This window comes from Equus asinus, chromosome 3, assembly GCF_041296235.1.
Source record: "Equus asinus isolate D_3611 breed Donkey chromosome 3, EquAss-T2T_v2, whole genome shotgun sequence".
NCBI lineage: Eukaryota > Metazoa > Chordata > Mammalia > Perissodactyla > Equidae > Equus > Equus asinus.
In genome coordinates, this window is record NC_091792.1 from 60,895,806 (window position 1) to 60,903,944 (window position 8,139).

An 8,139-nucleotide genomic window follows, 5' to 3' on the forward strand; every position below is an offset into this window, starting at 1 on the left:
GCATTTCTGCATTCCTAGCGCCCAGGCGTTATGGCCAGTCTTTACGAATGAACATCAACTGTTTAAGGAATCATGGGATGAGTCAAAGGTATTTGAAGGATATACTTAAGCCTTTTCCTAAATGTGTTTTGAGAAATTCTATTTTCACAGAATGATAGATATCGGTGGAAACAGGTTTTTGTAGAAAACTAATTTAGAGGAATGCTAGAGATTAAGCAAGGTAGAACAGACTTCTTTGTTGAATATTTTTCACATCTTTTAATATGCTAGTATGTGTTACTATCTCAAGGAGGCTGTGATTACACAGGGCTCTGGGGAACACCCTTTGGGAAACTCTGATAGAATTCCTTCATCAATTCTCTCATGAAGCACACTAACTGGAAAACAGCAGTGCGACCACTCATGTGGGAATAAGTCACCATGGCCATAGTGACATATAGTCTCCTTATATATTTAATTAACCACGCATCCATGACACTTACTGTCTTCTTATACAAATAATACTAGTTATTCGTAATCTTTAAGATCTGTGGAAAACTGATGGAACTTCAAATGAGGCGACAGAACGTTGGGAGATAAGGTCACCTCTTCATTTCCTTATATTCTCAATCCGGGCACTCTCTTAGTCAGGGACCTTCTTCTTCCTCTTACCAGATACAATTCATTTGCCTAATTTGTGAGTCATGTGTTCACATTTGGCGGCATGATTATTTCTCTGGGTTTTCAGTGAAACGCAGCAATCACTAACTGGCCACCCTTCACGTCTTAGAAACACGCTTGTCGGAGAGAGACTCCAAAATGGCGGCTCCCACAGCCTAGGCTCCTTAGAGCCATCCTCATTTCGCCTCACGGACTCTGAGAATTCCAAGACTTGGTAAGGGACTTCCTGAGGGCATATAATCTATCTCTAGCTCCAGGAGAGGCCTCATTAATCCTCATAACATCCTGTCTGGGCTGACAGTATGTAAGAGGTGGCTGAGTCCTATTCTTATCCACTCCCCGCCTCCCTCAGCCCCGAGCGGCATCTCCCCTGTCTCTCAGAGCTCCCTCTCACATTTCTCAGGGGAAAAGAATTGGGTGAGTGGGTGTGGGAGGTTTAAATCAGAGCAGAAAAGACATGGAAGAATGTCCCATCAATCACAGAACGTTAAAAACAAGACCCAAGGGGATCGGAGAGACCTCTTCTTTGGCAGCCTTTAAGAACATGGACATCGATTTCCTGGAACATTTATTCCTAGGGAAGGAGCATAAACAAAATAACTCTTGAAGGTCCCTTCCACATGGGGCATCACAACTGAGTTGGTTGACCACTGCTCTCTCACGAGGATGGGGAAGGGAAGATGGTGGGTGGAGGCAGGATTGAGGACAAGCAGCATTTCCACAATGGCCTTGTCGATTCATTCATTCCCCAGATATTCACTGAGTGCCTGCCACATCCAGGCACTGCTTAAGGCCCAGGGGATGCAGCAGGGAGCAAGGTGGCTGGCTCTCTCCAAGCATCTGTAGGGTTGTCCCAAATTCTGAAACAAAGATAGCTTGTTCAACAAACCATTTTTAGGGCTACTATTTGCCATGTTAGGTGCTAACTTTAATTTTCTTTTAGTTTTTTTGTTGTGGTAAAATATACAGAACAAAACAGTTGCCGCCGTAACCACTGCTAAGTGTGCAGTTCGGTCGCCTTAAGTACATTCATAGTGTTGTGCACCATCATCATCATCCATCTCTAGAACTTTCCTTCTCTCCAAACTGAAACTCTGTACCCTTTAAACACTAATTCCCCATTCTCTCTTTCCCTAGAAATCCCTATTCTGCTTTCTGTCTCTCTGAATTTGGCTATATGTGGACTCACATGGTATTTGTCCTTTTGTGACTGGCTTATTTCACGTAGCGTGATGTCCTCAATGTTCATCCATGCTGTAGCCTGTATCAGAATTTCCTTCCTTTTTAAGGCTGAATAATAAGCCGTTGTATGGATAGACCACATTTTGTTTATCCACTCTTCCACTGATGGACACTCGCATTGTTTCCACCTTTTGGCTATTGTGTCTAATGCTGCTGTGAACATGGGTACAGCCAACTTTAATTTTACTTTCGTGGTGTGGGCATGCAGCACGTCCAGGAGGAGAAGAGAGGGGAGGCAGCACCCCCGAATCGCACCAGGCAAAGTTGCCTGACTGCAGAAGTGTTTTGTAGCTGCAGCCTTATTCCAGCAGATCTGAAAGGCGGGAAATAGAAGGTAAGAGACTCCATGGCAGATCCTGAACTCATCTGAGGTGGGTCTTGCAAGTTCAGGGGAAGAGGCGACCTATGGAAGGAAATCTGGAGCAGAACATGAAATGACCTCGGGGACCTCCACCTCCCCTCCTCATGGCTGAGGCTGGATGAGCAGAGAAAGAAAGTGAGCTGAAGGGCAGGTGCGAGACTTCCCATAGAGACCACTCTGTAAGTGGATAGACAGGCTGGTGGAATGGAAATGCTGAGTCTCACCTGGTTCCAGAATTCCCACAAACTACAGTCTGCAAACCCACTAGACTCGCTGTGGGAGTCCTCGTTGTTAGTTGGGGATTTTCCAGACCCCTCGTTTTCCCATCCAGGCATCTCTTGCCACCTCTTCTTTACTGCTTCCTCTAAGACACGTGCAGAGGAAAAGAAATGAGAGGAAATGTAAATCTTTTAACAGAGATTCTTATGAATGGTCCTGACCAAGGAGAGGAGATCAAAATCAAAGTGTTTTAAGCATCCAAAGATTTCAATTTATTAATTAATCACTAGGCAATTATTTCCTGACTCTACAACCCTCACAAGCAGCTGGAGGCTGGGGTAACAGGCCTGGGATCCTGGGTCTGGTCCAGGGGAATGTTCCAGGTGGGGGGCGGGCCCGGCTGCAGCAGTTTGAAGAACACTGGGAAAACAGATGGGATGATGGGAGAGAGGAGAAAGCCCTCGAGCCAAAGGACCCAGAACAAACATGGCCACAGGAAGACAGGCACAAAGAACTACAAGTTTATTCACTTAACAATTATTTGCTGAGCACTTACCATATGCCAAGCCCTGTTCTAGGCCCAGGGACACAGCAGGGAAGGGAAGCCATTGCTCTCGGGGAACTCACAATCAGGCGCTTTGCAAATGTTGAGTGAATGTGGGTGATTTCTAGGATTTCTGGGTTCCCTCAGACCTAGTGGGTCAGAATCTTTCCTTTCCTCTCTCTCTCTTTTTCTTCTCTTTCATGTGTTAATTAATTAATCAACTAATCGATTGTGGGACTGTTAAGTAGAAGAGCAGGGGGGTGTTATAGACATGATGTCGCCCTTGATATCATTGACTTCGTGTGGGAATTGGAGGGAGAGGCTAGGAATCGCGCTGGCGTCGTCCTTGGTGGCAGAGCGCTGCCCCAGCGGCTGTGAGTTGAGCGTCTTTGTGGACGCCACGACTCTGATCTGGGTCACCTGGGGCCTGGCTGACACAGGAGCTCAGAGGCTGGCACAATTGTCCAGAAGAAAACCAAAGCAGCCCTCGCCCAAAAGACTGCTCCCTGTTAGGGGAAAAGACGTACCCAAAATGGCTTGAAAAGGAAACAGGGTATTATTTTACAGGGGGAAGAAGGAACGAGTCCAATTTTTAGAATTACAAGAAGTTGGAAAATGTGCATGGAATAGGGGCTTAACCCACAGGACTAAGGAGGTAGTGAGAGTATTTAGAAAGAGTAGTAGGAAGAAAGGCAAGAATTTTGGTGTCAGAAAGACCCAAGCTGTGGTCCAATCACAGCTGATTGTTTTGCTAATTAGTCCTCAGTTTCCTCATCTATCAAATGGGACTAAGAATAGGACCCACTTCGTAATTAAGTCGTAGGCAGAATTAAGTAGCAGGATCAACCTGGCATGCGCTGCCCACAGGAAGACTGAAGAGGGAAGTCAGGGATCTGGACCGTGGGGATGCTGGGAGGAGGGCTGACGAGCCTGGCGTGTGGAGGGCCTGGCACACAGTAAGTGGTCCTCGAGCATCATCGATTAGCATTGAGTTAGGACTCACATGTTGGAGGCTGGCTCCATCCCCGGGGCTGCGTGGCCCAGACGCCCAGACTGGTCACCTCATCCCTTCTGTGGACAGGGAAGGGAGGACGGAGGGGGGTCAGGCCGGGTGAGACTGACCCGGGGCTCAGTTGCGGAAACGCTTGGCTACTTGAGCTTCTGAAAACAATGCAAATAACTCGTGAGAACTTTAAATTGATGAAGCGTTTTCTTGTCCCTCATCTCATTTATGTGAGATTGGCGGAGCAGACATTGCTGTGATCCCCATGCTGGGACCAGGATGCTGAGGCTCAGGGAGGTTAAGGGTCTGCTCGAGGTCCACACAGCTTGTGAGTGGGTCTCTGACCTGAGCCAGTGAACCACAAGCTCCGCAGCCTTCGGGAAGTAGAGAATGTTACTGGGCCGCACATCTCTGCAGGAGCTGTTCAGCTTCAAAGTCCTGTAACTGCATCACAGCATTCTCTCCACTGAAGGTACCACAGACCCGGCTGCCTCTGTGGCCCATCCGAGGGGCCTTAGCATCTTGGGAAAGGACTTTTGGAACGGGCAGAATTCATAGTGGGAAAGTGCTGCCTAGTACTGAGTGCTTTTCTGTGCCTGGGCACTGCGCTGGGCACCAGACAGTGCAATGCTCACAACCATTCCAGGCTAAGTAGAGAGGAGGTATTATCCTCAATTTGCAGAAGAGGAGACTGAAGTTCACAGTGGCCCCATGGAATTCAAAGGAGTATTTAGGGGAATACCAGGAGTAAGTAAACCAGAGGGGCAGTAATCTGGGAAAGGAGGCCTCAGAGAACATCCCTTAACCCACCATATGCACCATATGCCTTGTGCATACCTGTGGCATGCTGGGTCCTTGGGTCAGGCCCTCCTGTGCTGTGATGCTGCCATCCTCGGCCAGGATCGAGCCCCCGCCCCAGGCCTGCGGCTCCCGGTAGAAGGAGAGGTGCTTCCTGGCTCATGCAGATTTGCTGCGGATGCTGTCGTGTCCTTCTCGGTTGTGTCCATCTCAGTGTTTACATCATTGTCTCTGAGATGAGAGCCTCGAGCTTCCAACACAGCCCCCATCAGCAGGGGGTGAGGAGAGATCGCGGATGCCTGACCAGCTGCTGGCCCCAGACTGACCCCCGTGAGCCCACAGTTATCACAGGGAGACAGTCCTGCGGTGGGCCCAGGACCACCAACGATGCAACCAAGACAAGGATGGGGGTGGAGCAAAGCGGGAAACTAGGGGAGGGTCCCTCAGGCCCCCGGACCTGTCCTGGTTCCACACAAGAGTGTAATAAATGCCTGGTGCTTGAATGGACAGTAATCCAAACACAGGCTAACATCCACCGAGGCTTCACACACATCACCCCACTTATCCTCACAGCAGCCCTTGAGGGAGGTACCGTGATTATCCAGAGTCTGTAGCAGAGGAAACAGATGTACGTGGCAGAGAGAGGGTTAATACCTTGCCTGGGGTCACTCCCCACCTGGGAAGTGACAGCAATGAGATTGTAATCCAGGTGTGTTGGTCTCCAGAGCCCCTCAGAGCCCTTACCTCACTCTACTCCCCTGGATAGAAGCCCACTCGAATTCCCGACAAGGCTTCCCATCAGAGTCTGGGGTCAGGAATCCTTGTGGATCGTAAGGAGCTCAGACAGATGGGGGAGGAGAGGGTTGAGCACTTTCAGGGTCAGTGGGTAGATCGCCCAGTGCCACTCCCACCCCAGCTCCACTCCCAATGGAACGCCACCCTCGACCCACAGCACGTTAGCGTCAGCACTCGTCCAGCCAAGGGGAATGGAACTTGTCCAAGACCATGTGTCCCCTCCTCTGGGTGGGGTGGTGGTAGTGGTAGTTGTAGCATCTCTTGTGTCTCAGCCATTGTCCCAGTAAGGCTGATCCCAGTTGCAATTAAACTCAAGGGACAAATCATAGAATCCTTGGACCAGAAAGGGGTCATTTCCTCCAGCCTCCTGTCTCCATCTAGTTTTTTAAAAAGGTTTCTCCAAATACTACTAGGTTGAACCATAAGAAATTGCTAATATTCAAATATTTTTCACCAACAAAAATGGCGGTTTCATATGGTCCAACCTAATACTTGAGAGTGTCACACTGACCCAATAGAATTTGCTGAAAAGCCCCTGGTTGGAACTCTGAAATCATACTTTACTCCAAATCCTTTCTCACCAGCTGACTGTTCCTGGCATGGTGTTCTCCAGAGCCAGCTGTGTTGTGAGAAGCTGGGTCCCAGTCCTGCCAACCTCTCCAACTACAGAATAGTTTAAAGGGTACTAGACTGGAAGTCTAAAGCCACGTGACTTTGGGCAATTCACCCACCTTCATTGAGGCTAGTTTCTTCATCTGTGTCTTCCTGCAGGGTTTTTTTTCTTTTACCATTAAGCCAAATGGTGTATGGTCCATGAGAATTATCTAGCTCCAAGCCAGGCACTCAGTTGGTGCTCATTAAGTGTGTGTTGGGTGAATCTGAGTCACCAAGAACAATGTTCAGCTCAGAAAGAGTCTCCACAAAGGTGGATGTCCCAGAATCGACACTTGGGTACCAACCACTCCCGCCCCAGCTCCATGGCTGGAGGACACCCTGCAGGAGCCTGAAGCCATTGGTGGCTACCACTTGTGTCTGCTTTGGCCTCTCCATCCATCTCCTTTGCTCCACCTCTTCGACCAGCCTGCCTGGATGTTGTTTGCCAGAGGCCTCACAAATGTGTTTGAACCTGCTGGTGGGGGCTCTGGGTTGAGGAGATTGGTGCCCTATACTCTAGTCATATCCCTTTCAGACACACCCCCACAACCCACCCGCCCCTCCCTAAAGCCCACATCCCCACACTATGGCACACTCACCCCAACATGCCCCATCCTTCCTTGAGATACCCACTGCATGGTTACAACCACCTCCACAACACACCAATCCCTCCATGACACCCCACTCTCCCATAGCCCACTGCTCTTTGATTTTTTTTCTGGACCCCTGGGGAGGGGTCCCCGCACTTTCAACCACCTGGGAAAGGATCCCGGTGGAGTGGAGCAGAGTCACACGGGTCTCTGGGAGAACTAACAAGTTGGTGACATTTCCCCAAATCAGTTCCTCTAAGTCTTGGTCGTCATCTCCAAGAGCTGGGGGATGCTGGATGAGGGTTCTAAGCGCCAGCCCTGCTCTCGGTATTCTCAACAATCCTAGAAGATGGAACTACTACAATTTTCACGAGTAAACTGAGGCACAAAGAATTTAGGTAACTTGCCAGAAGCCACACAGAGATTGGGCCCAGGTCGAAGAGATGAGGGGAACTCTGAGGGGTCTAAGGGTCCTTTCTATGCTGAAGCCTGGAACAGCTTCCTCCACTCACAAATGGCGTGAGGACCCGGGAGGGAGCTGTAGTTTCATAAGCAAGAAAGGATGGAGCTAGAGCAAGTGCCAAGTCTCTGAAAATCCAGGTGGCTTCTCCAAAGATCAGAGGTTCCTGCTCCCTAAACTCAGGAAGGGCTTTCGTCCAGAATTTTCCAAAGCTCCCCCAATCCTGGGCTCCCTCACACTTCTCTGAGATGCCATACAATAGGATCCTCCTTCCGTTCAGCCGTGCCGACTATTTCGAGTGGGGCAGAGACAAGCCTGACTCATGGGAGCTGTGTGTTGGAACCTTGGAGATTTTAAAACTAAGACTGTCCTGATACCTCAAGGGATATGACGTTGCTCGAGGTCGGCTGATGGAACTGCCAGTGAATTACTTTCAAAGAGTAGAAGATTCACAGTGGGCACGTTCTGTAGGTCTCTGGAGGTTCTTGGAAGCCTTGGTGAGTTGTCTCTCCCACTGGGGTGAAGTCTGTCCCCTGCAGTCTCACTGACGCTTGTTTGGCCAATCGCAGCTCCTCAAGGAGGGTACCAAGGACACCCCACCTGGGCTAGTCAGGATTCTAGATAGTGTTGGAAGAAACCTAAAAGATCATCTAAACTTTCCTCTTAATTTTACAAATGAGGCGCAGAGATTGACACAAATGATGATGAAGATGATGACACCACAGCTCCTGACACCCATTTACTTGACACCCAAGGACATGACATACATTGACACCTCCTTTACTCCCACAGGTGTTTTTACTATACCTATTT

The 8,139-nt window shown here is 49.2% G+C and overlaps 1 long non-coding RNA gene across 1 annotated transcript; it reads right to left on the reverse strand.

Annotated features, from left to right (window-relative positions):
* Positions 1 to 301: 301 nt before the first annotated feature.
* On the reverse strand, positions 302 to 6,795 carry LOC139044964 (uncharacterized). Its single transcript, XR_011502451.1, has 3 exons — positions 2,488 to 6,795; positions 1,850 to 2,215; positions 302 to 1,520 (listed from the first exon to the last, which is right to left on the reverse strand). It is a non-coding gene; the product is annotated as an uncharacterized lncRNA (long non-coding RNA).
* Between the last annotated feature and the right edge of the window lie 1,344 nt (positions 6,796 to 8,139).